Source organism: Bombina bombina, chromosome 6 (genome assembly GCF_027579735.1).
Source record: "Bombina bombina isolate aBomBom1 chromosome 6, aBomBom1.pri, whole genome shotgun sequence".
NCBI classification, from domain to species: Eukaryota; Metazoa; Chordata; class Amphibia; order Anura; family Bombinatoridae; genus Bombina; species Bombina bombina.
Window position 1 is genome coordinate 778,967,181 of NC_069504.1, and position 21,307 is coordinate 778,988,487.

Here is a 21,307-nt window from a genome sequence, read left to right on the forward strand (position 1 = left end):
CAATTTGCAGAACATGAGGACGGAGAGCTTCATTCTGCGGGTGACGGATCTGATCCAAATAAACTGGATTCAGACATTTCAAATTTTAAGTTTAAGCTGGAAAACCTCCGTGTATTACTAGGGGAGGTGTTAGCGGCTCTGAATGATTGTAACACAGTTGCAATACCAGAGAAAATGTGTAGGTTGGATAAATATTTTGCGGTACCGTCGAGTACTGACGTTTTTCCTATACCTAAGAGACTTACTGAAATTGTTACTAAGGAGTGGGATAGACCCGGTGTGCCTTTCTCACCCCCTCCTATATTCAGAAAGATGTTTCCAATAGACGCCACCACACGGGACTTATGGCAAACGGTCCCTAAGGTGGAGGGAGCAGTTTCTACTTTAGCTAAGCGTACCACTATCCCGGTGGAGGATAGCTGTGCCTTTTCAGATCCAATGGATAAAAAGTTAGAGGGTTACCTTAAGAAAATGTTTGTTCAACAAGGTTTTATATTGCAACCCCTTGCATGCATTGCGCCTGTCACGGCTGCAGCAGCATTTTGGTTTGAGTCTCTGGAAGAGACCCTTGACTCAGCTCCATTAGATGAGATTACACACAAGCTTAAAACCCTTAAGCTAGCTAATTCATTTATTTCTGATGCCGTAGTACATTTAACTAAACTTACGGCTAAGAATTCCGGATTCGCCATTCAGGCGCGCAGAGCGCTGTGGCTAAAATCCTGGTCAGCTGATGTTACTTCTAAATCTAAATTACTTAACATACCTTTCAAAGGGCAGACCTTATTCGGGCCCGGTTTGAAAGAAATTATCGCTGACATTACAGGAGGTAAAGGCCATGCCCTGCCTCAAGACAGAGCCAAACCTAGGGCTAGACAGTCTAATTTTCGTGCCTTTCGTAACTTCAAGGCAGGAGCAGCATCAACTTCCTCTGCACCAAAACAGGAAGGAGCTGTTGCTCGCTACAGACAAGGCTGGAAACCTAACCAGTCCTGGAACAAGGGCAAGCAGGCCAGAAAACCTGCTGCTGCCCCTAAGACAGCATGAAGTGAGGGCCCCCGATCCGGGAACGGATCTAGTGGGGGGCAGACTTTCTCTCTTCGCCCAGGCTTGGGCAAGAGATGTCCAGGATCCCTGGGCGTTAGAGATCATATCTCAGGGATATCTTCTGGACTTCAAAGCCTCTCCCCCAAAAGGGAGATTTCATCTTTCAAGGTTGTCAACAAACCAGATAAAGAAAGAGGCGTTTCTACGCTGTGTACAAGATCTTTTACTAATGGGAGTGATCCATCCGGTTCCGCGGTCGGAACACGGACAGGGGTTTTACTCAAATCTATTTGTGGTTCCCAAGAAAGAAGGAACCTTCAGACCAATCTTGGATTTAAAGATCCTAAACAAATTCCTAAGAGTTCCATCGTTCAAAATGGAAACTATTCGGACAATCTTACCCATGATCCAAAAGGGTCAGTACATGACCACAGTGGATTTAAAGGATGCCTACCTTCATATACCGATTCACAAAGATCATTACCGGTATCTAAGGTTTGCCTTCCTAGACAGGCATTACCAGTTTGTAGCTCTTCCATTCGGGTTGGCTACGGCTCCAAGAATCTTCACAAAGGTTCTGGGCTCTCTTCTGGCGGTACTAAGACCGCGAGGAATTTCGGTGGCTCCGTACCTAGACGACATTCTGATACAAGCGTCAAGCTTTCAAACTGCCAAGTCTCATACAGAGTTAGTACTGGCATTTCTAAGGTCGCATGGGTGGAAGGTGAACGAAGAGAAGAGTTCTCTCTTACCACTCACAAGAGTTCCCTTCTTGGGGACTCTTATAGATTCTGTAGAAATGAAGATTTACCTGACAGAAGACAGGTTAACAAAGCTTCAAAATGCTTGCCGTGTCCTTCATTCCATTCAACACCCGTCAGTGGCTCAATGCATGGAGGTAATCGGCTTAATGGTAGCGGCAATGGACATAGTACCCTTTGCACGCCTACATCTCAGACCGCTGCAATTGTGCATGCTAAGTCAGTGGAATGGGGATTACTCAGATTTGTCCCCTACTCTGAATCTGGATCAAGAGACCAGAAATTCTCTTCTATGGTGGCTTTCTCGGCCACATCTGTCCAGGGGGATGCCATTCAGCAGACCAGATTGGACAATTGTAACAACAGACGCCAGCCTACTAGGTTGGGGCGATGTCTGGAATTCCCTGAAGGCTCAGGGATCATGGACTCAGGAGGAGAGTCTCCTTCCAATAAACATTCTGGAATTGAGAGCAGTTCTCAATGCCCTTCTGGCTTGGCCTCTGTTAACAACTCGGGGGTTCATCAGGTTTCAGTCGGACAACATCACGACTGTAGCTTACATCAACCATCAAGGAGGGACAAGAAGCTCCCTAGCGATGATGGAAGTTTCAAAGATAATTCGCTGAGCAGAGTCTCACTCTTGCCACCTGTCAGCGATCCACATTCCTGGAGTGGAGAACTGGGAGGCGGATTTCCTAAGTCGTCAGACTTTTCATCCGGGGGAGTGGGAACTTCATCCGGAGGTCTTTGCCCAAATACTTCGACTTTGGGGCAAACCAGAGATAGATCTCATGGCGTCTCGCCAGAACGCCAAGCTTCCTTGTTACGGGTCCAGGTCCAGGGACCCGGGAGCGGTCCTGGTAGATGCTTTGACAGCACCTTGGACCTTCGGGATGGCCTATGTGTTTCCACCCTTCCCGATGCTTCCTCGATTGATTGCCAGGATCAAACAGGAAAGAGCATCAGTAATTCTAATAGCGCCTGCGTGGCCACGCAGGACCTGGTATGCAGATCTAGTGGACATGTCATCCTGTCCACCTTGGTCTCTGCCTCTGAGACAGGACCTTCTAATTCAGGGTCCTTTCAAACATCAAAATCTATTTCTCTGAAGCTGACTGCTTGGAAATTGAATTCTTGATTTTATCAAAGCGTAGTTTTTCGGAGTCAGTTATTGATACCTTAATACAGGCTAGGAAACCTGTTACCAGAAAGATTTACCATAAAATATGGCGTAAATACTTACATTGGTGCGAATCCAAGAGTTACTCATGGAGTAAGGTTAGGATTCCTAGGATATTGTCTTTTCTACAAGAGGGTTTAGAAAAGGGTTTATCTGCTAGTTCCTTAAAGGGACAGATCTCAGCTCTGTCCATTCTTTTACACAAACGTCTGTCAGAAGTTCCAGACGTTCAGGCTTTTTGCCAGGCTTTGGCAAGGATTAAGCCTGTGTTTAAAACTGTTGCTCCACCATGGAGCTTAAATTTAGTTCTTAATGTTTTACAGGGTGTTCCGTTTGAACCCCTTCATTCCATTGATATCAAGCTGTTATCTTGGAAAGTTCTGTTTTTAATGGCTATTTCCTCGGCTCGTAGAGTCTCTGAGTTATCAGCCTTACATTGTGATTCTCCGTATCTGATTTTTCATTCAGATAAGGTAGTTCTGCGTACTAAACCTGGGTTCTTACCTAAGGTTGTCACTAACAAGAATATCAATCAAGAGATTGTTGTGCCATCATTGTGTCCTAATCCTTCTTCAAAGAAGGAACGACTTCTGCATAATCTAGATGTAGTCCGTGCCCTGAAATTTTATTTACAGGCAACTAAAGATTTTCGCCAAACTTCTTCCCTGTTTGCCGTTTATTCTGGACAGAGGAGAGGTCAAAAAGCTTCTGCTACCTCTCTCTCTTTTTGGCTTCGTAGCATAATACGTTTAGCCTATGAGACTGCTGGACAGCAGCCTCCTGAAAGAATTACAGCTCATTCCACTAGAGCTGTGGCTTCCACTTGGGCCTTTAAGAACGAGGCCTCTGTTGAACAGATTTGCAAGGCTGCAACTTGGTCTTCTCTTCATACTTTTTCCAAATTTTACAAATTTGACACTTTTGCTTCTTCGGAGGCTGTTTTTGGGAGAAAGGTTCTTCAGGCAGTGGTCCCTTCCGTATAAAGATCCTGCCTGTCCCTCCCGTCATCCGTGTACTTTAGCTTTGGTATTGGTATCCCAGAAGTAATGATGACCCGTGGACTGACTACACTTAACAGGAGAAAACATAATTTATGCTTACCTGATAAATTCCTTTCTCCTGTAGTGTAGTCAGTCCACGGCCCGCCCTGTTTTTTATGGCAGGTCTAAAATTTTTAAATTATACTCCAGTCACCACTGCACCCTATAGTTTCTCCTTTCTCGTTTGGTTCTCGGTCGAATGACTGGGTGTGACGTAGAGGGGAGGAGCTATATAGCAGCTCTGCTTGGGTGATCCTCTTGCACTTCCTGTTGGGGAGGAGTTAATATCCCAGAAGTAATGATGACCCGTGGACTGACTACACTACAGGAGAAAGGAATTTATCAGGTAAGCATAAATTATGTTTTTTGGAAATTTTGAGATCATAATACGTTTTAGCAGCAGTTGCAGCCTTTTCTATGTTCCTTTGAGCAAATGGAAAAGCATATTGCAGATGCTTTCTTAAGTTTTCCACATATTGATGTATAGTAGCAGCAGTTAAGTTCTGGTCTGATGTACGGTACAGTAAATGTTGAGGTAGAACCATTCTTCTACCAGTCATCAATCAAAAGGTGACATCTTAGTTGCACTACTTGGAGTTGCTCTTAATGCCATTAGGAATAGAGGTAATTTTACATCCCAGTGCTTACCTGTTTCACTCACAAACTTTTTGAGGATTTTCACAATGGACTGGTTGTAACGCTCTACACCAACACTAGTGGCAGATCTTCCTTACCAATACAGTCCTCTATTGAGATGGAGCCGTTTTCAGGATTTCCTATATGTCTATAGAAGATACCTATAATTGGGTCTTCTCTCTCACTAGTGATCAGGTCCTCACTAGTAGATTCCTGACTCCATTGTACCAGGTTAGGTTTATTTTGTTGTTTAGCCTGTTTTCTGGTAATGGCTTCTACCTGAATTGCACCCATTAAGTGGTCAATATTAAGGAGCTCTCCAGTTACAGCTCCTTGTTTGGCTAATGAATCTATATGAATAGTCTTCCTGCGCTAAAGGCCAGGTTATGTGGTCCTAAAGCTAAAACATTTGAGGTGACACTGAATATATGGAAATAATCACTCAGGACATAAAATATGTTAGATATAAGCTAATATTTATTATTGATAAAAGAGATGATTAAAATATATTCTATGACAATTTATTTTTAAAAATTTTTATTAAAAAATTGATTGAAAATTGAATTTAATTGAATTTGTATTAAAAAGCTGATATATTAAAATATATTCGGCAAAAATAACAGAGGCAAAAAGATAAAGAGATAAAATATAGGTGAGGTGAGTGTACTGAGCAGAGGATATAGTTAGTATACACAGCACATATAATTAGTATGTTAGTATAGTTAGTGGGGTTATTATAACAACAGATGCGGTTAGTATACAACAGGTGTAATGAGTGCAGTGGATTTGATTGAGGTTTAAAGTGTAAACTATAAAATGTGTCAGCTAAAGGTGTATAAACTAAAGATGTGTGTGCTAAAAATATATTATAAACTAAAATAGTGTAAGCTAAACAGCTATAGATTGAATACACCTAAATTCATGTAGTAGACAGTTGTGCAAAAAAGCAATGTAAATAGAGCTTAGGTTAAAAGGTAAAGTTAATAAAGCTAAGTTAATAAAGCTAGAACAATGTAACTAAAATTTAGTATAAAGAATAGCCATTTCAAACACAATTGTGATAGAACTGTAAAGTGGATCTGAAGTTTTAAAAAAGTTCTTTTCTGTGCACAGATAAAGAGTGTTGGCATATGCAAAATGTTGGGCAAGTGAAATTTTCAGTGCCGTCTCCTTTTAATATTAAAAGTACCTTGTAAGATCAGACTCAAAGTCTGTTTTGTAGTTCAATCCTATAGTAAACGCAAGTGAAGTAATCCGAAGTTCAGGTAATACCAGGTTACCTTAAGCTGCTTTTTTCAAGGAAGCATCTGTCAGGTTGTGAATATAATACCTTATTTCTTTCTTTCCTTGTCCTTTATGGTAAAGCCAGGTTACCACTTTGAAATTCGAGCAGCATACAGGACTGTTGTGGCGTTATTGTGGGGCTTCCGCGTCTGGAAGCAGAGTAATTTTTGTCCGGTCTTTTTCCTGCTGATGGTAGTCTGACGTCACAGACTACGGTGGCTCAAATTGGCTAAAAAGAAGTAACGCGTTTCGGTCGTGGACCTTTCTCAAACTTCTGATTTGCTCCGTGTCCGTCTTGGTCTTTATATAGCAGAGCTTATAGCTTGACGTATGTAAGCACCTCCTTATTTATTGTCAAAAGGCTAACATCTATGGGAAATGGGCAATTATCGTTATAATCATATATGGCTAATGATACAAAAACTGATTAATATATTACAGCTAAAAAAAGAAAACAGTATGTGTGTACATTTTACGAGTGGGGGAAAGTCATATTTAAAAACGTATCTTATAATAATGTGTCTTATAAAAAAATGTCATATATAGAAGTGTAAAATAGTATACTTTTTGCCTGCAAAGTTTTTGCTGATTTTTGGAGGCGACATTGCTTATAAGCCAATTATATTTTTGGCTTTTCTCAAAACTTACATAGATAGGGAAAAAAGGTAAAAACATTAATAGGGAAAAAAGGTAAAAACATTAAAAACATTAAATGCTGCTATTTAGTCTATATAAAACAGATAGATTATAGAGGGGGTATTTTTGTACGTGTAAATTTAATAATTTAATAATGGATCGTTATGAATTTATACATCGATTTTTTTAATTTTTTATTAAAAAATTGATTAAAAGATCTGTTCATTGAGCCTATAACTACATATTAAAAGTCTTATGATTTAAATTTTATAACTTAAAGTTTTATAGTTAGAAGTACATAACTCAAAATATTAAACTGTATTATATATTTCATTATATTGAACTATATTATATATTGTCTTCAAATGACAGTTAGTGTAGAACAAATTTAATCCCTAGACGTCCATCAGAGGACTAGAAGTTCAAACTATGTCTTATTTATTATATAGAAAATAATATAGATACTTTATTCATGCAGAAAACTCCCTAGATTGAACTCTAAATTCATGCCTTTAGGAGTTAGGGTATCTAGATCAAAGATCCATTTGGCCTCTAATCTTAGGAGGGCATGAGTTGTATTCCCTCCTCTCCAATTTCTCTTCAGTTTATCTATAATGGTATAGCTGAAATGTTTCAAATTTCCATTATTGCATGTTTTGAAATGTTTCGGTACTGGGAGTTCTTTATTTCTATCATCATTCATATGTTCAATGGATGAGATATGTTCTCTAATACGGTCCCGAGCTGTTCTATCCGACTCACCTACATACTGGGTTCCACAGCTACATTCTAGTAGATATATAATATGTTTGTCAGTACATCTATGGGTCCCTTTTATGTGGAATTCTTTGCCTGTTGTTGTGGATCTAATAGACTTTCTTTTTGTGGCATATTTGCAGGCCTTGCAAGTACAGCATGGAAAAAATCCTTGCACGTCCCTTCCCCATAGGTCTTTTTGGTCTTTCATATTTGATTTCTTTTTTAGATCTGTAGGTACTAACATGTTCTTTTAGATTTTTTGATTTTTTATATATTATTTTTGGATATTCAGGTAGAGATGAACCCAAAAATGTGTCTTTTTTCAGGATGGGCCAGTGCTTTTTCATTATTCTTTCTATGATCTCTTTATTGCAATTAAATTGTGTTATAAATGGAAGAAAAATGTCTCCATTTTTTAGCTTATCTATTTTGTGTGTATTGAGCAGTTTTTCCCTTGGTTTATCTTTACACATAAGCATTTCTGCTTCTATTACTTCTTTTTTGTATCCCCGCTCTGTAAATCTATTTATTAAAATATTTGACTGTTGTAAATAATCTTCCTCGTTGTTACAGTTCTTTCGTATCCTAGTGAATTGACTTTTCGGAATATTGTCCTTCCATCTCTCTAGATGGCAACTGGTCGCATGTATATAGTTATTTGTGTCAACAGGTTTAAAATAGGTTTTGGTAAAGATTTTATTTGCTTCTATTCTGATATCCAAATCTAAAAATTGGATATTTGAGTGGCTGCTGGTATAGGTGAATTTTAGATTGTTTAAATTGTTATTCATGCGAGATATAAACCAGTCTAGTTCTTCTATTTCCCCTTTCCACACTATCAGAATATCGTCTATATACCTCTTGTAGAGAACCAGGTTTGCTCCCAGATCTATGGAGTCTAGAAAAATATGTTCCCAGAGACCCATAAATAAATTGGCATAGCTGGGAGCAAACCTGGTTCCCATTGCTGTGCCACATTGCTGAACGAAAATTTTTTCTTCAAAAACAAAAAAGTTGTGGTTGAGGATAAACTTAATACTCTCTATAATGAATTCTTTTTGCTCTTTGGGTAGGGAGTGATCTTTATTTAGTTAGAATTCGACTGCTTCTAAACCTTTAAGATGTTCTATACATGTATAAAGTGCCGACACATCACATGTGGCCAAAATATAATCACTTTCCCATTCTAAATTTTGTAATATATTTAAAACTTCTGTAGAGTCTTTTAGATATGAGGGGAGACTTACTACATATTTTTGTAGGTATTGGTCTACATATTGCGATAAATTTGCCGTAAGTGAGCCAATCCCTGATATTATAGGGCGGCCTGGGGGAGAAATAAGACTTTTGTGTATCTTGGGTAGACAATAAAAAAGTGGTATTTTTGGAAACTTTATTGACAGAAAGGCATATTCTTTATCATTCAGAATGCCTGATTCATTGGCTTTTAAGAGAAATGCATCTAGTTCTTTTTTGTAGATAGGGGTGGGATCTTTGTTTAGTGTTTTATATGTCTTATTATCGTTCAGTAAAGTATATGCCATGTCTGTGTATTTCACTTTATCTAGAATCACTATGCCCCCTCCTTTGTCTGCCGGTTTGACTATAATGTTTTTGTTCTTTTCTAGTCTTTTTATAGCTTCATATTGTTTTTTATCGATATTTGAACGTGTCTTATTTAGTTTATTTTCATCTAAACCTGAATCTGCAAGATCATTGCCTTCCTTATCAGGACCTAGAATCCTGGAATTAACTTTGGTCTTTTTCCAGTGTATGGTTAAACCATTGGACAGTACTAATTTATCAATCTGGCAGAACAAATTACCATGTTTGACTGGTTTGTTGTTAGTTTTCTGCATGCCATTTCTTTTCCAAGTTGGCAGGTATTCAACAAAACTGTCACGCACATAATTTGAGTCAGTAATGATAACAAATTCATGAATACCTTGTTCAATAACCATCTCAAAGGTTTTTAGAACAACAGATTTGCAACTTGACTGGATCTCGGTCCAATGTTGAAACCTACGGAAATATTTGGGAATCCATTTGCCCAAGTTATACCAATGCCAGCGACTAATCAATAGTGGCGTGGTGAGAACAACCATCAACATATACCGAAGGTAATGTTTGACAGTGGTCCTCGTATATTTTATATGAGGAAAGCAATTGTTCCTCCAGGAAATCATCTTCTAATAACTCTTTCCCATGATCCTTAGCAGTACAGTCATGGAGCTCAGGAAGCCCCTGTGCGACTGGATTCTTTTTATTTTGCTTATAGCGAATTTCTAAAGGCCAGCCTTGTAAGGAAAGAGTCCAAGCTGTTATGCAGCTATTGGACAGGTTCCTATCTCTTATTCTCTCACTTTGCAGCTATAGCAAAGGCTGGTGGGCCGTTTCTACAATAATTTTCTCACCCTGTATATAGCTGCGGAAATTTTGTAGAGCCCATACAGTAGCTAAGAGGGCTTTTTCGCAATCACTACATTTTATTTCTAATGGGGGAAAAAGTTTTGTTTAAAAAATACAGGTGGTGCATTGGGATCTGTTTGGATTCTTGCAATGTGTAAGTCTGTAGTCCCACAGTCATACGAATCCCTAGCAAAGATATCCTTGTACTCCATCAGGAGTTCTCATAGCAGTTGGCGTTCATCATTACTGGAACAGCCATTAGCTAAGGAGATTTGCTCTTCGACTGTTTGCTGAAATCCTGGAAAGATTTCAGGCTGTCCTATCTCATAAGCTTCTTCAAGCCTAGATGTGAGGTCCCCTTGATTATAATTTAGATTATCCCCATGACTCTGTGTATTGGGGTATTCTTGTTCTATGATCGGCTAATCAAATACCAGGGAGGCTTCTTCAATTTTACAGATGCCTTCCTTTGAGCTGAAAGGGTAAATAGATTGAATTGTAAACAATCATTCTGGCATGGATGCAAAGGATTGTTCTATTAACTGTTCTTCAGTTAAGTACCTTTCAGGTATTAGCCCAATTACATTATTTTGGAATCCAAAAGTATACTAACTGCATTCCAGAGCATATCCTATGGTAGTTCCCTTGGATAAGGTGATATCCTATGTGGTCATGTTATGCACAACACCATGTATTGGAATATTTCTAAGATTTACCATAGGAGTATGGGTCATTGTTATTACCCATATTTTGCGTTCTCTGGGAGATGCAAATTAGTGCTTCAGAAGTTTTTAACTTCTGACCCCTTTTTACCTGTAAGGGTAAGAGAAATTATCAGCCCCAGCACGGATTACAACATTGTTACACCTGCATATTCACAGCATATGGCATTTGCTGGTTTAATTCCAGGGCTGCATTTTCATCCTGAAATACTTCAGGGTCCCCTTTTAACCTGCAAAGGCAAAGGTTAATCAAATCTATTTGTATGGCATATCTATGCAAGAGATCATTGCCAATACATATTTGATCATGGGGATTATTCAAAACTAAAAACAGGTGTTTTGTTGATGTATTACCTATGGAGCTAGATAATAAACACTTAGCTATAATGTTATAGCTCTCAGAGTTATCAACTAGGTCATGGACCCAGTGATCTTGGGGAGAAAGATATTTAATTACTTTAGGCTCAGTTATCTGTGCTAATAAGCCTTCGCTTATATAGCTAGCTTCCTGTTTTAAGTTTAATTTAGCATACTTGGTTTTTCCAAGGTCATGCACTTGCATAGGGATAAATAAATCAACCTTAATTTTCTCAATTTCTGTAAGGAATTGAGTGATCGCCCCCCTTTAGGGAATTTAGGATCTCCTTTGTGTAGAGATATGGTTAATACATCGCCGTCTAGGCTATTTTACCAGTTGAAAATGTAATGGTATGACCATGAGAGCCACTTAGGGGAGTCTGATTATCTATTTGAAGGACCGTTATTTCAGGTACAGAGCTATTCCTGAAATGAATTTTGACGGCTTCTCTTCCACCACATGACAGTTATGTCTGGTGTGAGGTATGCTGGCCCGCTCATAATTAATAGGTCTTTTAACTTGTGACCAAATAATATTATTTATGCAAGCAATTACGGTACTTAATTATTAAACGATCATTTGGCAGATCTACTATGACAGGGTGTCTTATTACCCGGTTTCCCAGTTTTAGCTTTAACCATGCAGTGCTCCAGACCTTGAGAGAGTCACCCCAAACACCTATTAATGAACCATCAAATTCCCTGAGTTTAGGCTTGTTTAGCTCATTTAGCTGTGTGTAATACATAGTGGGATAAAATAGTTGCCTGAGATCCAGTATCAGTTAATCCCATGATAGGGTTGGTAACTGAATCGTAGAGCTCAGCTAATACATAATATCTCCCCTCAGTTTCACATAAAATTAGTATGTTTACACATTTGTGGGCTTCGCCACGAGTTACCTTAATCAGCCACGTTACATGATACGGCATAATCCTTACCCACCGTCTCCTCTGTAACAGGAATAACGGGTTTCCTGCATATTGCGTCGCAGTCAGGGCTCCCTTCTCCAGGTGAGGATTGCTCTGCACGTCCACCTGTGGGAATAAGGCTTAGGGACAACTGCAAAAGAGGAGAATTATTAGTACTTCCAGACTGGGGATACCTGTCATCACAGTTAGGCCTTCTGTTGCTGGGCTGTAGGGATAGAATTTGATTAGTATCATTACTAACATTTATTATCCCCTTTGGTGTTTCTCGCCCCTCTTTCTCAGGTAATGCCTGAGTATTTATGACTGTGCCTGTGGCCAACTGTTGGCCACTGGCTGTACCCCTAAAAAAAAGGATTATTAGGTTGCTGATCCGTCAGAGCTTGATTCATATTAGCAAATTGTTCAGATAATTTGGGTACCTAGTTAACCGACTTGATTATACAAGCTATTTCTACCCATGGACCAATTTTATTGATGCCCCAGGGTATTGATTCCTGGATCCTTGGTATCCCTCAGAATCATAGCTATTTTGTCTATCTTGACACGGTTGTCTTTGGGGTTCAACTTGTCTGGCATTAATATCCTGGGGTGCACTATTTAATTGGGATGTCTTGTTATCCTGTGCCACTTATGGTATCTACTTATACGGGGATACCGATTACCTTGTGGGTATTCATCTCTTTGGGGATACCTATTTATCTGGGTATGCCCCCCATTTTGAATATATTCCCTTCTATAAGCCTGTGGATTCTGCACCTCAGCGCTTGGTGGGGGAGGGACAGACTCAAAACTTTGTGGGAAGGCTGGTTTCCTCTGGCCACTTCCGCATAAGTTTTCTTTTTAGATTCAAAATTGAGGGGCTAGGTGACACCCTAGTTTCTGCCAGAATTTTAGGGTTGGGCCTTTGCTCTCTTTTAACCCCCTGTTCACTGAACTTCTGAATAGAGTATAATTTTATACTCTCTCTGACCAGCAAATCCAATGAACAGTTAAAATCAAAGTCTCTAGCCAAATTTACTTTGATGTGTGAGGGTAATTGTCAGGGTTTTTTCCCTGTTGTGTTTGCCATGTGCTGCTGGCAGCCATTTTACTCACCTCTCTTCCTGACTATGGTGCATTGTGAGGGATGCTGCTCAATTCCTGCACTTTTATGGCCAAACTGCTGTGCATCATCCATGTGAGACAGGATGCAGTCTCAGAATTGTTATGTCATAACTTATTATTTAAAGGGCCTCTGTTCAGTATGCTTTGTCTGAGACCTGTTTGTGAGAGTTCCTGTGTATTACCTGGCTGCCTGACGTCCTTCCTGGTTCCTGATCCCTGGCTTGTTCCCGACTCTGCTGTTTTCCTTGTTCCTGATTGCGGCTCATCTGACTATTCGCTTTGGCTCCTGACTCGGCTCGTCTGACTACCAGTTCTGGTTTTGATTCCTGGCTTGTTATTTGACTTGTGGACTTTTTATTATTTTTTGCTATTAATAAAGGTGTGATTATTTTTGCACTTCTCGTCTCAGTCTGATTCCTGGCACCCTGACAGTAATGCTTCACAAAATAAATTGACAAATTCTGAGCTTTCAAATTTGGGATTGTTTTATGCCATACTTTAAGCACCTTTTAGTGTAGAAAGGAATTTGATTGGGCTTTGATTTGCACCACATTTTAAATTATATACAGCTGCTTTAGCAGTGGTGGCGCAACCATACTGCCCAAACTCCCATTTGCACTGTTGCTTTATTTCACTCCAATAATTAATATTTATATATTTTAGTGAAATAAAAAAACGTACGATATTTGCCTTCAAATACCCATGGCAGAAATTTAATTTTAGACTGGTCACTATTAACATTTAATATAGACAAAGCATTTTCAAAAGCTTCTAAGCGATCGATTATAGAAGTGGTCCCCTATTTGGAGAATACAGGTACTGCACTGCTTAAGAATGTAATTATCTTAGGGGTGTCATACACCTTATTAGGTACGTCTTGGGTTCTCCTAGGGACCTTATTATTAGGGCTGGGGCGCACCCCTATCTGCCCTATCTTTACTATGGGGAGATTCCTTATGTGTATTATTATTATTATTATTATATGGGCTATTTGGGTAGCTGGCTCCGCCCTCTTACTCACTTTAATAACTGCCCTCTTCCTCTGAAGTATAGAAATTCCCTAAGTTTAAAACATCAGGGTCCTTTGTTTAAATTCTTCTCTTATACCTTGTATTTCACCTCTCACAAATTCTTTTAGGGATTTCATATTTTCTGTATTATTTTCATCACTAATGGAGGGGGGATTTTTATTGCTATTCTGCCTTTTTAGTTAATTTAGCTTTTTCTGGTGCTGGGTTTCAGCCTGACGATATTTTTCTCTTAATAAAAAAAATTCTTATTGGCTCTCTGCGAGTTGTTCATTCAAGCTTTCTATTTTGGCTGCTAATTTTTGGTTATGCTTTTGTAAGGTGGCCATGTCTCTGGGCAAGTGCATTAATGTTATCCTGGACTTGTTCTACATCTTCTTCACCTAGTCTTAAGGAATAATTTTCATCCCTCAGTTGCTCCAATTGTGAGTTCTGTCCTTCAATCTGACTGGACATTTCATCGTTCACATAGAGGAACAGACCCCAAGCTTTGAAGACTATTTCATTGTGCTTTTTGGGTTTTTGAGGCTGACTAAGTTTCAATAACCCTTGAAATACTTCACTTTCGCCACACTACATATTATTTGAAATATTTTTGGCCTTAATCTTAAGAATCTTAATATAAGCGTCTAATTCTCCCCTAATATTTAATCTATTTTTACTGAGTAATGGCTTTAGTTTTAAGTCATTCTGCCTGACTAATGGACAATTTTGGGGAACATATTTCAATATTGGGTAGAGATTAAATTGAGTCGCTTCTTGTAACAGGCATTATTATTTTGGCTTAGTATTTATTTAACTTAAATTGCCAATATAATTTTAAAAATTGAAAAATACATTTTTTTTTAATATCGCCAAAAATTATTCTTTTTTTTAATAATTTCTATTTACTACAAAAAATATCATATCAATGTGATAAAGATTTAATGATCTACAGCAGTGCCTCCAGCGTGTTAGATATCCTAGGTTACAATATTATTTATTTCTATCTCAGCAGTAACCTTCAATGTATTATATATTTACGTAACAATATTTCCAAAGTTCTGACCAGTTAAACTTTATATACACATTGAATATATTTATGCAGGAAATAGTATATTGATTATGCTCCAATATGTATGTCTAGTTGTTAAAATATTCCTATAAATTAACCTTAACTCAAAATGAATCGCTTATTAAATATCACACAGGGATTATACTAGAATAATTTATAAATAGCCAGAAAGTTTAATCAATTCAATATATATGGCTTTTTTAACGTTTGTATTCACCTATGTTCAAATCTTACAATGAAATCTTATCTTAAATCCCATAATCCAATGGGATTTCCAGGGAAATATAATTCATTATTTTCAAACCAATATAATCTAATACACTTTCCTTAAACCCAGAGATTGTTACACAATACTACCAATTCAACATATACTTAATCTAGCATGAAATAACTTCCTATTTAGCCACAATAAAACAAATTCTGAAATATATCATAATAACTACAAATAACTTATGGCATTACAATACATAAATCCTTTCTTAATAACAATATTTAACACTAGTATACTTGCTATTCTGAATTTCTTAATATTGAATAAATATATTCTCTTCACTCTCATAGAAGAGTGTGTACACATATCTGGAAGTGCTAATAGGGTGCGTGGTGATATATGTGCAGAACTCAACTAGGCAGCCCCTAATTCTGATATGCTCCCAGTATCAGAAAGTGTAGGAATCTAAAACAAATGGGGGAGGGGTGCGCTCAGAGATCAGAGCTGTGAGTGGGACTATCTATAATAGCTAATAGCTAATAATGTGGTTTCAATCCGTGGATTTAAATGTAAATATTTAATTTATATATTTAAAGGCTCATATTTAATGTATATATTTAAAGGCTCATTACTGGTAACCTATAATGTGTGTGGTTATCTGTGATTTAGGCAATATATATTGTGGGAGGTTCCTCAGTAGGATATGGTTCAAATTGGTGTGCAATGTGATGTGATACAAATTGGTGTATGAATACACTGTGATACAAGATAGGTGTATGACTACACTGTGATACAAATTGGTGTATGAATACACTGTGATACAAGATAGCAATGCTATAATAAAACAATATTCAAATAGCGGAGATAAGCGATATGTGATGTGCAGAAAAAAAGACAGGTCACGGTGCGTATAATGAGTAAAATATATTTTACTACAAATAGATAATAAATCTGTTATACAGATATGTGTATATGTGTGAATACATCCAGGTTAGTTAAAACAAATATGCAAACAAATAAAATAAATAAAAATGAACAATTATATAGATCAAATCAAATGATGCACTGTGCCATTAATATGTCAGTAAATAGCTTGTCAGCATAGACAGAATAAACGCACTAAGGCTGGCTGATATGTTATGGACACTCTTGTCCGTACAAATTGAGTCCTTGACAAATTATGTCCTTGAAAAGATATCACAATTGCAGTTCAGCATCAAATATAAGAGATTAAAAGTTGTGGCCACAACTATTTGTAGGGATCCAAGGAGTTAACTTCCTGTTTATGTAGCTTATAGTATCCCGTTAATGAAATCAAATTAAGCAAAGTTCTTATGATGCTCACCCCTACCGGACTACCGATATCCCTTACCTCCTCTTCCAATTCTGTGGGTTATGGGAAGGTTGTGATTGACCCGGGATGGTGTCTCCGTTCGGCGTGTTGCCGTGTAGCTGTGATGATTTGTGAGCGTCTCACCTTTGAATTTCCCGGTCAGTCCTTCCTACCCTGACGTTTACACAAAGTAGTCACGTGGTCCTCGGAGGTCCAATCGGATAGCCGGGTTGTTGGGGGAGTGGTGCAATAGCGGTTTTGTAGGGTTTTCTTGCTGGAGCCAAATTTGATCACACTAGATTATAAAAATCTACGCGTTTCAGCGCTGGGTATGCGCCTTTATCAAGACTTCCTATTCTTGTGTGTTTCCTCTGGCTCTATTTCTAGTGTTCTGGGCGTTGGAAAACTCCTCCCAAGATATCAAATGACAAGCGATATTTGTCTATGCATCTAGTAGAATTAATGGTAGTAAGAAACTGATAATATCAGAGTAAAATAATGGCACACAAGTGTCACTCAAAGTAAAAGTTTTTATATGTCATTGTTTTTATATGTCATTGTTTTATATGCAGAGTGACACTTGTGTGCCATTATTTTACTCTGATATTATCAGTTTCTTACTACCATTAATTCTACTAGATGCATAGACAAATATCGCTTGTCATTTGATATCTTGGGAGGAGTTTTCCAACGCCCAGAACACTAGAAATAGAGCCAGAGGAAACACACAAGAATAGGAAGTCTTGATAAAGGCGCATACCCAGCGCTGAAACGCGTAGATTTTTATAATCTAGTGTGATCGAATTTGGCTCCAGCAAGAAAACCCTACAAAACCGCTATTGCACCACTCCCCCAACAACCCGGCTATCCGATTGGACCTCCGAGGACCACGTGACTACTTTGTGTAAACGTCAGGGTAGGAAGGACTGACCGGGAAATTCAAAGGTGAGACGCTCACAAATCATCACAGCTACACGGCAACACGCCGAACGGAGACGCCATCCCGGGTCAATCACAACCTTCCCATAACCCACGGAATTGGAAGAGGAGGTAAGGGATATCGGTAGTCCGGTAGGGGTGAGCATCATAAGAACTTTGCTTAATTTGATTTCATTAACGGGATACTATAAGCTACATAAACAGGAAGTTAGCTCCTTGGATCCCTACAAATAGTTGTGGCCACAACTTTTAATCTCTTATATTTGATGCTGAACTGCAATTGTGATATCTTTTCAAGGACATAATTTGTCAAGGACTCAATTTTGTACGGACAAGAGTGTCCATAACATATCAGCCAGCCTTAGTGCGTTTATTCTGTCTATGCTGACAAGCTATTTACTGACATATTAATGGCACAGTGCATCATTTGATTTGATTTATATAATTGTTCATTTTTATTTATTTTATTTGTTTGCATATTTGTTTTAACTAACCTGGATGTATTCACACATATACACATATCTGTATAACAGATTTATTATCTATTTGTAGTAAAATATATTTTACTCATTATACGCACCTGTCTTTTTTTCTGCACATCACATATCGCTTATCTCCGCTATTTGAATATTGTTTTATTATAGCATTGCTATCTTGTATCACAGTGTATTCATACACCAATTTGTATCACAGTGTAGTCATACACCTATCTTGTATCACAGTGTATTCATACACCAATTTGTATCACATCACATTGCACACCAATTTGAACCATATCCTACTGAGGAACCTCCAGGGCCGGACTGGGAAATCAGACCAGCCCTGGAAATTTGTATAGACCGGCCCTGCCCCGCCCCCTCCATCCACACCCCACCCCCTTCCATCCCCGCCCCCTCCATCTCCCCGCCCCCCAGCCAACTATGCCACCTGGTTTTATCCAAGACAGCAAAGCATCTGCAGTAGGACAGCAGCAGCACAATGTGAAGCCACTAGCTGCAACTCTGATATGGGCTTTGCTGTGATAGAAACTGGATGGCTAGGCTACTTTAGTCACAGTGCATAATCATGATCTGCAATACATATAAGGACACCAATCCCTTTCAGAATTGTGATCAAGTATAAACTTGCCAATATACTCACTCATACTTGAACAACATCACCCAGCACAGGTTGGTACCTGCGTGGCTAATGAAGACTGATCCTTAGAAAGGATTAGAATAGATCCCCTCTCTGTCAGTCTGTCACATTGAACCAGCTGTCAGTAAGTGTACTGTTTGATGCCTGGCAATTAGTACATGCAATTATAACATCAAAATGTCTCTTTAAGGGATTGGAATGTAACTAAAGCTCATATTACAGTTTAATCTAAATGCCTTGATAAACTGATTACTGGTGTCATGGATTTAATAAAAAAATTGTGAGCTTCTTCAAACATTAAAAACATGCAACAACTAAAATGCTATTGCATGCAAAAGACTGATACATATTTAATTTTTTTAATTTTTCCCCAAACAAGATTCAGCCAGGATACAATTACATTACTGAAAGCTAACCTTCTGAACTAATATGAAAACAGGCAAATCCAAAATAACAAAAAAGTTTCATAGATGTTTATTTATAGAAAACATTTATTATGTATATTATATTCTTCCATCTCAAGTAGTCAACAAGAGGTTAATCCTTGAGTAAAGGAATATGGGATTTCATTTATGCATAGTTAGATGCAAGTGCAGCCAAATTAAGCAGCATGTTATTTGGGCATAAAATAAACTCACACTGCTTTACTGCTTCCCTTGTGTGTCCGTGCAGCTCCGGAGCCTGCCCTGAGCATTGTGAGCAGAGTGACTGTAGTTGTATAAATGGAACATTCCTTATCCCCAGCAGACCCGACCTGAATTCCTCATGAAGTAAACCCCTCCCTTCCCCTGTCACTGCCTCCTGCTTTGTTCTCTAGTCTTAAGGTGGATCACTCACCCCACATATAAAACACGCTGCAGCATAAATCCAATGCAGGCAAGGCAACTATCAACATATCGATTCCCCACCAATTTCTAACAGCACTGCTACACACATACACTGCAACTACTAACCTATTTGAGCTCTGCAGGCCGGCTCCCTCCTCACTATGGCGGTCCCTGGCTGCTCCCACTGTGTGCCTGTCTGACTCTGCTCTCGACGCTCTGACTGTCCAGTGTGCACCAAGCACGTGATTCCACGTGCAGACCTGGCTGGCTCACTCAGTGACACTCAGTCCTGACAGTGACTCCTGTGCTGATGATGGCGCGAACTTAAGCACACAGACGCAGCGCTCCCAGGCTGAGGCTCCCGCTCCCTCCACTATGTCACGTGGAGCCGCGTGGTGAGACTGGAGTCGCTCGTCATGACATCATCACAACAGTGACAGCCACCTGCCCTGGCGGGCCCGCCCCTCACCCACCTGCTGACCCGGCCGGCCCATAGGAACTACTGAGTCTGACAGTCAAGTGAGTGACAGTAACTATACTGTAGTCAACTCAGTTGGTAGTTGAGTCAGTCAGTCAGAGTGAGGCAGCCGCAGCAGCGCAGCGGTCAGAGAGGGGGACGGGTTAAGGAGTAAGAGTTACACAACCAACCACCATATTACAAGTTTAATAAATAAAAGAACAATTAACTACACACGGATGCTGCTGTAGCAGTGGGGAGGGGAGGTACTAACTTGTAGGGACTGGTGGATACCTTACCGGCCGGCGCGGCCGCAATTAGCAATATAAATATCAAAGCAAGCTGCAATACTTTTAGACAGCAGCCAGGCCAACCCAGCTGAGCTGCTGGCCGGCGGCCCACCGGGATTTTTCCCGGTATCCCGCCTGCCCAATCCGGCCCTGGGAACCTCCCACAATATATATTGCCTAAATCACGGATAACCACACACATTATAGGTTACCAGTAATGAGCCTTTAAATATATACATTAAATATGAGCCTTTAAATATATACATTAAATATTTACATTTAAATCCACGGATTGAAACCACATTATTAGCTATTAGCTATTATAGATAGTCCCACTCACAGCTCTGATCTCTGAGCGCACCCCTCCCCCATTTGTTTCACATATCTGGAAGTGAATGTTAGGCCCAATTTATTTTTTTTATTTTTTTTTACAAAACTCTATGTATCTCCAAGGCAGCAAGTTAAGTCAGTAAGACAAGGTAAGCAGCAGCATTGAGCATTGACCAGCATTGCCCTATTACCTCCTGTGCAAGAGTTTTTATCTCTGATAAAATCCACCTCTTTTCTAATCATTCAGTGAAATTTTGGGTACGCTCTTAGTCGGAGCTTACCTCTCATTGGCCCTTGGAAATGCATATAGTAATTTTAAATCCCCTGACAATTTAAAATACCCTTTGGTTGCAATTCCTGCATTAAACACCGGGGGGACAACAGGCAATGGAATGCAGTTTCATTTCATATTTAAAATATTCTGTTTCTCAATTACAGGAATATCCTATTATATAAAAGGCCAAGTGTGTTTGTCCGAAGCTGTCATTTGCAATAGAGACAGCACAAGGACAAACACCCCTGGCCTTACCTGACAATCCATGCTGTTTGTGGCAAAAGTGGGCGTGGCAGGGTGGGACCGGGGTCCGTGGGCATGACGGGGCACGGTTGGGGACGGCGGTCGGCGCAACAGAGAGGCAAGGGGGAGAGACAAAAAGAGATAGGAAAGAGCTAAAGAGAGGAGGAAGAGCAGAAGAGAGGGGAGAGAGACATCAAAAGAGAGGGGGGAGGGAGAGCAAAAGAGAGGGATGGAGAGACAGAGCAAAAGAGAGGGATGGAGAGACAGAGCAAAAGAGAGGGGGAGAGATTGCAAAAGAGAGGGGGAGAGAGAGAGCGCA

At 39.3% G+C, this 21,307-nt stretch overlaps 1 protein-coding gene across 1 annotated transcript in view; it reads left to right on the forward strand.

Moving 5' to 3' along the window:
- The window catches only part of DDHD2 (DDHD domain containing 2), a 658,501-nt gene that overhangs the window by 40,033 nt on the left and 597,161 nt on the right, over nt 1-21,307 (forward strand). The gene's annotated exons all lie outside the window — the stretch shown is intronic.